An 11,318-nucleotide genomic window follows, 5' to 3' on the forward strand; every position below is an offset into this window, starting at 1 on the left:
AAATTATTATACTGTATACCTTAAACTTGTACAGTGCTGTATGTCAATAAATATCTGAAAAAAAGGAAGAAAAAAGAAAAAGGATACTTAGAAAAAAAACTAGAATACCTTGTCTCCATGAGAGGCATAGAGAGGGAGTGGAAAATGGGAATGAAAAGGATTGAAAACATAACTGACAAGTGAGGGGCCTGGCCTGAAAGAATGATGACAATAGTGATATGAGCTGGAATAAGATTTTCACAACCGTCTGACCCTAAAGTATTCCCACCCTTCTTTGCTTGAACTAGTCTGACCTTCTCTTAGGCCCTGTGGGAGCCATACATACCACTTACTGCCTTAGAGACTTTATAGTGCTGCTCCTGGGAACCCTGAAGTGATAACCCTTTGTGTTCTCCTGTTCATCTGTCTACCTCATGCTTATTTCTGAGGTCTCAGCTTAAAGATCACTCCTTCCTGAGGGCCTTTCCTGGCCACAAACCACTTCATCCTCAATTTAAATTACTTATCCTCTTCTCCTTTCTCTTAGCACCTTGAAAACTTCCCCCATAGCACTTATCAGTATTTGTCATAACTAATGTATTTGTATATATTTGTTAGAGGGATCCTTTTGAAACACCTGCCGCCCCATTCCAGTGCAAGCCCCATGGTGAAAGTTTCCATTGTCTGTTTTGTTCTCCACTGTATATCCTGAGGGTCTAGTCCAGTGCCTGTTCCCTTATAGACTCTCAAGTACATTTGTGGGAGGAATAAATGAACAGAGGAATTAATGAATTAAAAAACAGAATGGAAAGGATGGAAGAATCGGTAGAGGGATCGGTGGATGAATGTATATATCCATGGTCTTCCCACCGATGTGGCTCCACGTGGGCCCAGCAATGGGAAAACAGACAGGGATATGCCAGGGAGAGCCAGGGCGTGGAAGATACACAGACGCGGATGGGGGATAAAGGATGGAAGGAGAAGGGGAGACTGAGCAGAAAAACCAGTCGGAAGACTGTAAAGACATAGGAAAGAGGGAGACAGAGGTAGAAGCAAAGAGAGAGGGAGGATGCAGGCGAGCTGAGGGAGAGGTGGAGGAGAGAGACAGCAAGTGGGACTGCAAGGTGACAAGCAGAAAGCCAGGGACAGGCAGAAAGTAAAGGAGCATCTCTCCCCAGCAACACACTTTACTGGGTGGTGATCAAAATAATGAATTCCAGACATCCCTCCTTTTCTTTCTAGCACCACCAGCTCTTAACATTGGCCATGAAAAATTAGAGCCATTTGTAAAAATTCAAGGCAACAAAGGTCTGACTCCACTCATTGCTTCTGGTGAAAGCCTAGTAGCTGAGGTTTTACCAGTGATAAGGCTACAGGGAAAAGGACAGGGACAAGTAGACACTCCTCATTCTGAAGTAAGCTCCATTCAGGTGGCTGTGTGGGAAGCACATCCAGGGAAGGTAATAGACTGATGTATGCGTTGGTTTTGTAGAAAGGAAAAAGGAAATAAGTCTTTTGTCTATATACCATGGAAAATTCTCCATCGTGAGGCACTGGAAATAAATTGAATCCTCTCAGGGGCAAAACAAGCATTCCAGGTAGGAGTTGCCCTGCTGCTGGTATTGGGCATTTATTATATCAAACCTCTAAGATGAAGTAGAGAATTTAACATCACAAAGCATGAAAAGGTTGTAACCATGATCACCTGACCCAAGGGCATTCTTCCATGTGGTGTTAGACTAATGAGACTCAGTGGAAACAAACAGCCATATTTTGACATTTAAATGTCAATATTTCCCAAGCTCTACATTTTATTGTAGTTCACCATGGGCCTGAATTGTTTCCTTAAGCTGATGGAGGGTTACAGGCAACATCTTGAGGACTTGCATGGACTTAAATGGAGAAGGGCTAACCACACTGATTCCTCTGTGACATACCGATCTTAGTTCTACCATAAGATCTTCCCTCCCCTTCCCTGAGATAATGACTAAAAGTTTACAATGAGCCCAGTTTGGACACTTTTGTGTAATGGTGTATGCAGCATGGGTATGGCCTCTCAATGGGATATTTAGGGAAGACAGAAAGAAGCAAGCAGGAGAGAGCTTATGGGAGTGCAACATCAGTTTCCCAATGGTTAATAGCAGCCCTAGGACAGTTAACACAGGCCTAACCAAGAGGCTGATCAAGCAGCACACATGTGAGGCTTATTCAGAGTGGTTATCAAGGAAAAGTTATTAGTGGATAAATGCTTTTCATCCTCAGATCTTCTTTTATTTGGGGAAGGGGATGAGGAGTATGGCTATTGGCTAGGTATAATAAGAATTGTACAAAGTATTAGCAATATACAATTTAATGATAGCTGGACGGCATGTCTCAAAAGGGAAATAGGGATATGTGTTGTCTAGTTGTAGACAATTGTAAAAGGTGAGGTACATAAAATAAATTGTGTGCGAAGTAAGTGGATGATTATTTCAAATGTGGCATATGGCTGGAAGTAGCCAATTCTATCTGAGAAATATCAGAAACCCGTCAGTTGGCCATGAAATGTTTTTACAATTTGGGCCGTCTAAAAGTCAAGGCCAAAGTGCTGAGAGATAACATGAGGTCTAAACAAGGACAACGTGTTACAGTGGGACCAGTTTAAGAATGAGAACACTGCCTTCATGGTACCTGACATTGGTGCATGAGCCCCTGATGGAAAGCAGGTGTGGGGGAACCACTGGAATTCAGGAGGCTTTAACCTATCAACAGACATTTACCTTATCATTCCATGAGTTGTGTCCACCACCATGTCTGCAAACACCAAGTGCTGGCCTCTGGCTGAGAGCATGGCAACACCTGAGGGCATGTCTTTTTGAATGGGTACCTGTGACATTTAATTGTGGGTTATGACATTTGGGTGAATGTGTTCACCATCTGCAGTAGAGCGAGAGACGTGAAGGTGTGGAGTTACTGGTGAGAATCTGACAGTACGGGGCCAGTATTTGTTCAGCGGACAAAACAATGCCCTCCTCCTACCCAACACAGCCGCTCTGCCCTCTCCCAGGGCTTTCTCTAAAGGAGACAGACACATAGGAGTCTGGAATATCCTTCACTGGGCCAGTTCTCAGAGTCCCTCAGTGAAGCGCCCTCTTGTGGAGTTGGGGTGAAGCACAGGCTTGGGCTCAAGAATGAAGCAGGATCTCCTAGACTCTAACTCTACCTCTTACCACCAGCTGATCCCTAATGTGCAAGGATGACAGAGCCCCAAATCTCCAGTGAGAAGAAAGTAGGAGAGAGTGATGTGGCAGCTCCCAGCCTTCATGGGTAGGTAGGCAGTGGCTCAGCTTACGTACCTCTTAGTATTGTAAGAAAGAGAGGGCATGGACATGTCCTCCACGCATAGGTGTCCAGTCCCAGTGCACACTGGTACTGCTCACAGTGCTCCGGAATCTGGCCCATCACATCAGTCTTCCCTCTAACGGAAGAATAAGGAAAGGGATTGGGAGAAGAGGCTTTCTCTGGGGTGGGAAGTGGAAAGAGAAGCCTGGCCCCCACCTCCAGTGACCTAGAACCATGGATAGAAACTGCTTGGATCATAGAAAAAGTAGGTCATGTGTAAAAATTGATCTTGCTATTAAAATCTCAAATGCACCTATTCTAGAAACTGTTGAAGTATGGGCCTCTTGAGAAAAACAAATGTGAATTCACAAAAGCGAATTTTCATTAGAAAATAAGGGAAAAATAAATTCTAGCATATAATCTCTGATGATTTAAAAACTTTTATCATGGTGTTGTAAGTTACTCGATTTGGTTGATAACATACAGCTATATTTACAAAAGGTAAGGGGAGAGGTTTATGTGAATTAAAAAAACAAAGGATGGCCATTTCATAGATTTACTGTAACATTTTGATTGTTAAAAAAGTCAAGGACAAGGAAATATGAAGGCAGATACAATAAATTAAATCAAATTGCAACATTCAGAATTAGCTAGTTCTAACACTTATTCAAAATCATTACATATAAACATCTTTCTTTTCACTTATGAAACATATTATTTATTGATAGGTTATAAGGTGGATAGCCAGAACGGGATCTAACCTACGGAAATGATTTTACAATGATGATCTTATACCATACATGCTCTTCAAATAAAAAAGTATTAGATTTCATTTTATTAGACTATGATAAGATAAAGGAAAGGAAGCAAGAAAGAGGTGAATCTTTAGTTAATGATTTCTTTAACTGAAGAGATGTTAGTTCCTGGAAGATTCCTCCCAGATTAAGAAAAAATAATTCTGGAAACTGTTTATATGTGGATCCACTGACAAAAACAAGTGTAAATTCACAAAATGAATTATCATTATAAAAGAAAAAATAACAAAATCTAGCATATAAATGCTGAGGATTTTGCAGCTTTTAATCATGGTGTAAATCAATCACGTGGTTTGGTTGACAACATATAGCTACATTTACAAAATATGAGGGTGAGGTATATATAAATTAAAAAATATAGGAGTGTAACTTCATAATTTTGTTATAATATGCTGATTGTTAGAAAGTTGACCACTGAGAAAACATAAATGCAAAACAATATATTATGACAAATTTCAATATCCACATTTATGTAGTTCTAATGCTGGATCAAAATCACTTCAAGCATCTTATTATTCATCTATGAAATAAAAGGGTAGGACAGCAGGTGGAAAGCAATAAAGAGACATAACTTGAAAGAAAGGAATATCGCAACAATTAGCTTATACCATACAATGTTATTCAAAATAAAAATAGATTTAGTTTTATCAAGTATGCAAAAATAAGTGGAAAGGTGACAAGAAAGAGATGAGTCTTGGTTAAGGATGTCTTTAGCTGATGGGATAAATATTCCTAGAAGATTCCTCCAAAGTTAAGAAAATAGATTCTCAGTAACATTTTAGATTTGGGGCCTTTTTTATTTTCATGGCTCATTTAAATTTTGGTAGGCTCAGGAGAATCCCTGTCTTGGAAGATGAAATATGAGGATGATAGTTCCCTTGCACTTCCTGACCCAATCTCCCCCATCTCCCAGTTTTTTTCAAATACACTTATTTATTAAAGTATAACTTCACATACAAAAATTATACAAATTATAATTGTATTGCTCCATGAAATTCCACAAAGTAAACACACCACACCTATGTAATCCACATTCAGTTTGAAATGTAGAACATCACATAGTTCCCGACAAGGCCTTCTTGTGCCCCTTCCCAGATACCCCCACCCCTCCTCACCAAAGTAACCACAATCCTCGCCTCCAGCAGCACGATCTAGTTTTGTCTGATTTTAAATTTATGTTAATGGAATCATATAGTATTAAGTTTTTTGTGTTTTTTTCTTTGTAGCTTTTTTTCACTCAACATCATTTTCCTGTGTTTTATCCATGCTCTTTGGGTCTGGTAGTTATTCAACCATTTAATTGTATTCTATATCAATGTGCATAATTTATTCATTAATTTTACTTGTTATGGATATTTGGGTAGTTTTAAAATCTGGGATATTACATATTTTGTTATATCAAATATTGTACATATTTTAGTGATAATGATACTTACCTATGTGAATTTGTGTAAGAATTTACCTGGGAGATGAACTGCTAGGTCATAGGACATTGCCTACACTCAGCTTTATTAAATACTAATAAAGAAATTTCCAAAATGGTGATACAGTTAAAAAATTAAGTGTGGTGTAATGTATACAACATAAAAGTTGCCATTTTAACCATTCATAAGTGCAGAGTTCAGTGGCATAAAATGCATTCACAATGTTGTGTAACCATCATCACTATCTATACCAAAAGTCGTCATCTTTCCCAACATAAACTCTGTACCTATTAAAAATTAAGTCCCCATTTCTTCCTTCCATTAGCCCCAAGTAACCTCTATTCTACTTATTGCCTGTATGAATTTTCCTGTTCTACTTAAGTCATATAAGTGAAATATATTATACAATGTAAATACAATATTTGCCCTTCTGTATCTGGCTTATTTCTGTTAGAAAAATGCTTTCAAGGTCCATCCATGTTGTAGCATATATCAAAATTTCATTCCTCTTTATGCCTGAACAATACTTCATTGTATGTATATACATTTTGTTTACCCAGTCATCTGTTGATGGACACATGGTTGTTTATACCTTTTGGCTATTGTGAATAATGCTGTTATGAACATGGGCATACAAATTTGTGTTTGAGCTCCTGCTTTCAATTTTTCTGAATATATACTGAGGAATGGAATTGCTGGATCCTACGGTAGTTCTACATTTTACTTTTTGAGGAGCTGCCTGCACCTCAGCCATGAAAAACTGTGATCAGCGATCAGAACAGAGAACCCTGATACTTAGAGAAAAAGGTCCTTATTGCCCACCCTGGCTCCAGCAAGCCACACCAGCTGCCTGCTTGTATTTTCTTCTAAAAGTTTTATTGGTTTACATTTCTTATTTAAATCTGAAATACATTTCAAATAGATTATTTCACATTTTGTGAAGATGGGGGAATATTCTTTTTTCCTCCATAGAAATATACCATTGAAGTCGAACAAGTTACTGAAAAGTCTATCTTTTCCCCACTGCCCTGAAATGGCATTTACATCATCAGTGACCATATGTGTGTATGCATGTTTCTGGACTCTATTCCATTGGTCTGTTCATCTTTGTACCAGTACCAGTGTCTTAATTATAACTTTCTATTAACTCTTCTTATAGTTAGAGTCTTTTAGCTATAGTTTTCTTCTTCAAGATTACCTTGTTTCTTTCTTTCCATTTACATTTCCATATGCATTTTAGAATGAACTCATCATTTTTCAAAAACCTGCTCCATTTAAAATTGTTTATTACACTGTCTCTATGGAGCAATTTGGGGAGTATTTTTTTTTAGTTTTTAAGTAAGTTGGGGAGTATTTACATCTTACATTATTGAGACTTCCAATCCTGGAGCATGGCATTTATTTAGATTTCCTTTAATTTCTTTAAATAGTGTTTTGTGTCTTGCATTTCTTTAATTAGATTGATTCCTAGGTATTTTATTATTTATGTTAGTAAATGGCATCACCTATACTATTTAATTTCCTTTTGTTTGTTCATTTCTGTTTATAGAAATATAATTAATTATTATGTGTTGACCTTGCATCATTGTTAAATTCACTCATTAATTCTAATAGTTTGTAAATTCTTTTGGGTTTTCCATGTGCTTAGTAACACCATGTGTGAATAGTAGCATTTTTATTCTATCCTTTCCAATCCAATTTCTTTTGGATAATTCACCACCATTGATGTTTGCTACATGTTTTATAAAGGTAGTATTTATCAGATTAAGGACTTTTTTTCTATTCACTAATTTTCTAAAAAAATTTTTTAAATAATTAATTTTGTCAAATTATTTTTTCTGTATCCATTGAGATTTTCATATGACTTTGCTCCCTTTTATTAATGTGAGAAAGTACACTGATAGATTTTCCAGTATTAAAGCACCCTTTCCTTGTTCAATCATGCCTTAATCATCATGAACTACCCTTCATATATACTCTTGGATTCTATTTGTTGATATTTTGTAATTTTCCTTTCCCACAGACTGGACTGTCTGTGTCCAGTCTTGGGTCAAGATTTTGCTAGAGAGTTAAAATAGTTGGAAATTGTACTTTTTCTATCCCTGGAAGAATTTATTTAAAATTAGTGACATTTCTCTAAGTGTTCAGGAGAATTCATTGGTTAAGCTATCTAAGCCTGAAATTTTCTTTGTGGGGAGGTGTTTAATAACATACACTTTAAAAAATAACTTTAAGATCAGTCATATTTTCTATTTATTCTGTCAGATTTGGTAAACTGTTTTTCTCAAGGAATTTTTCATTTTATGTAAACTCTCAAATTTATTATGGACAATTTTATACCAATTACCTTTTTAATATCTATAATGTCTTTGAATGTTGTCAACTTATTCATTGTTGATATTGTTAATTTATGCTTTCTCTATTTTTCTTGATCAGTCTTGCTATTGGTTTATCAGTTGTATTAAACTTTGCAAATAATGTTTAGATTTATTTTCTCTATTCTATGTTTTTCTGTTTTATTTCCTTCTATTTATTATTTTTAGTCTGTTAAAGTTTAATGTAATTACACATATATTTTTGTTTAAATCTCTCATCTTACTATTTGTTTCTGTGTCTCCAACATATTCTGTGTTATTTTTTCATTTTGTTTTTGTCATCTTTTCGATGAATCAAGTATGTATCATCAGTTTATGTTTCCCTTTTAGTACCATGTTAGATATATAACTCTTTTTCTTTTACTGACTATTCTCAAGTTTACACCATGAATTTTGCTTATTAGAGTCTAATTTTTATGGGTACTTTTACTACTTCCCAGAAAAGTACAAGGATATTAGAACACTTTAATTTGCCTCAGATCCCTCATCTTTCGTGTTATTTTAAACATGTATTTTAATTTTACATGCATTTTAAGGCCCACAGGACAATGTTACTATTTTCCATAACAAATATTAATTTACAATAATTCATATATTTTACCCTTCAATTTCCATTTATTCTTTTTTGTATCTCTATGCTTCCATTTGTCAACATTTCATTCTGCCTGAAAGATACCCATTCTGCCCCATTCTCTCTCTCTCTCTGACTCAAATTTGATATATTTTATTCTCCATTTTTCATATATCTTACATTGACTTCTTTGTCTTCAATCCTTTTTGCTCTATATTTTTAATTCTGGATATTTTTATCTGATATAATTTCCAGTTCATTATTCTTCTCTTCTTGTCTTATGTGGTGCTAAACCAATCTATTGTGTTTTTAATTTATTTGATTTCCATTTCTAAAAATTCCATTGTATTATTCTTTTTTTTTTTAAAGAAGATATTGGGGGTAGGAGTTTATTAATTAATTTATTTATTTTTGCTGTGTTGGGTCTTCATTTCTGTGTGAGGGCTTTCTCTAGTTGTGGCAAGTGGGGGCCACTCTTCATCATGGTGCGCGGACCTCTCACTATTGTGTCCTCTCTTGTTGCGGAGCACAGGCTCCAGACGCGCAGGCTCAGTAGTTGTTGCTCACGGGCCTAGTTGCTCTGCGGCATGTGGGATCCTCCCAGACCAGGGCACGAACCCGTGTCCCCTGCATTAGCAGGCAGATTCTCAATCGCTGCGCCACCAGGGAAGCCCCATTGTATTATTCTTGTATATTTCAGTTATCTGGAGAAATTCTCCTTCTTGTCATCCATTGTTTTAAATTCTAAAATCTGGATCATTTATGGGCCTGTTCCTCTTCTTTATTTTTCTTTACTTTTGTAAACTGTAGTCCCATTTATTTTGTTCTATCTTGTTCAAGCCTGCTAATTTTAAAAAATTGTCTACTATATTTTGTGTATAGAACATGTGGAGACCATTTAAGGTTTTGGCCTCCAGAAAGCAATTACTTTTGCTCTCTGACATAAAATTATAATAGGAGAAGTTCATCTTAAAAAAAATTTTATTGGAATATAGTTGATGTACAATGTTGTGTTACTTTCTGCTGTACAGCAAAATGAATCAGTTATACCTATACATATATCCACTCTTTTTAAGATTCTTTTCCCATATAGGCCATTAAAGTTTTTGAGGATTTAATTAACTATTACACAGAAGTGGCTTAGAACAGTGCCTGGCATGTAATAAGCACTCAATGTGTGTAGCTATCAATCTTTCAAATTTGTTACTTTTTATGGCTGAGTAATATTCCATTTTATATGTATGCCACATCATCTTTATCCATTCATCTGTTGATGGACACTTAGATTGCTTCCATGTCCTGGCTACTGTAAATAGTGCTTCAATGAACATTGTGGAACATGACTCTTTTTGAATTATGGTTTTCTCAGGGAATATGCCCAGTAGTGGGATTGCTGGGTCATATGGTAGTTCTGTTTTTACTGTTTTTTTTAACTTCTTCTAAGGAACTTCCATACTGTTCTGCATAGTGGCTGTATCAATTTACATTTGGTAGTATATATCTACTACCAACAGCGCAAGAGGGTTCCCTTTTCTCCATACCCTCTCCAGCTTTTATTATTTATAGATTTTTTGATGATGGCCATTCTGACTGGTGTGAGGTGATAACCTCATTGTGTTTTTGATTTGCATTTCTCTAATGATTAGTGATGTTGAGCATTCTTTCATGTGTTTATTGGCAATCTGTATATCTTCTTTGGAGAAATGTCTATTTAGGTCTTCTGCCCATTTTTGGATTGGGTTGTTTGTTTTTTTGATATTGAGCTGCATGAGCTGTGTGTAAATTTTGGAGATTAATCCTTTGTCAGTGGCTTCATTTGCAAATATTTTCTCCCATTCTGAGGGTTATCTTTTCGTCTTGCTTATGGTTTCCTTTGCTGTGCAAAAACTTTTAAGTTTCATTAGGTCCCATTTGTTTATTTTTATTTCCATTTCTCTAGGAGGTGGGTCAAAAAAGATCTTGCTCTGATTTATGTCATAGAGTGTTCTATGTTTTCCTCTAGGAGTTTTATAGTATCTGGCCTTACACGTCAGTCTTTAACCCATTTTAAGTTTATTTTTGTGTATGGTGTTTGGAAGTCTTCTAATTTCATTCTTTTCCATGTAGCTGTCCAGTTTTTCCAGCACCACCTATTGAAGAGACTGTTTTTTCTCCATTGTATATTCTTGCTTCCTTTGTCAAAGATAAGGTGACCATATGTGCTTGGGTTTATCTCTGGGCTTTCTATCCTGTTCCACTGATTTATATTTGTTTTTGTGCCAGTACCATACTGTCTTTATTAGCTTTGTAGTATTGTGTGAAGTCAGGGAGCCTGATTCCTCCAGCTCCGTTTTTCTTTCTCAAGACTGCTTTGGCTATTTGCCATCTTTTGTGTTTTCATACAAATTTTGAAATTTTTTGTTCTAGTTCTGTGAAAAATGTTATTGGTAATTTGATAAGGATTACATTGAATGTGTAGATTGCCTTGGGTAGTGTAGTCATTTTGACAATATTGATTCTTCCAATCCACGAACACAGTGTATCTTTCCATCAGTTTTTATCATTTTTGATTTCTTTCATCAGTGTCTTATAAGGGACTGGTGCCTGTCTTCTGGTTGTTGGGGCTGGATCTTGTCCTTCTGTTGGGCAGGGCTACATCCGGTGGTGTGTTTTGGGGTGTCTGTGAACTTAGTATGATTTTAGGCAGCCTGTCTGCTAATGGGCAGGGTTGTGTTCCTGTCTTGCTAGTTGTTTGGCATGGGGCATCCAGCACTGGAGCTTGCTGGCCATTGGGTGGAGCTGGGTCTTAGTGTTGAGACAGAGATCTCTGAGAGAGTTCTCACCAAATAGTCTT

Source organism: Stenella coeruleoalba, assembly GCF_951394435.1.
Source record: "Stenella coeruleoalba genome assembly, chromosome: X".
Taxonomy (NCBI): Eukaryota; Metazoa; Chordata; class Mammalia; order Artiodactyla; family Delphinidae; genus Stenella; species Stenella coeruleoalba.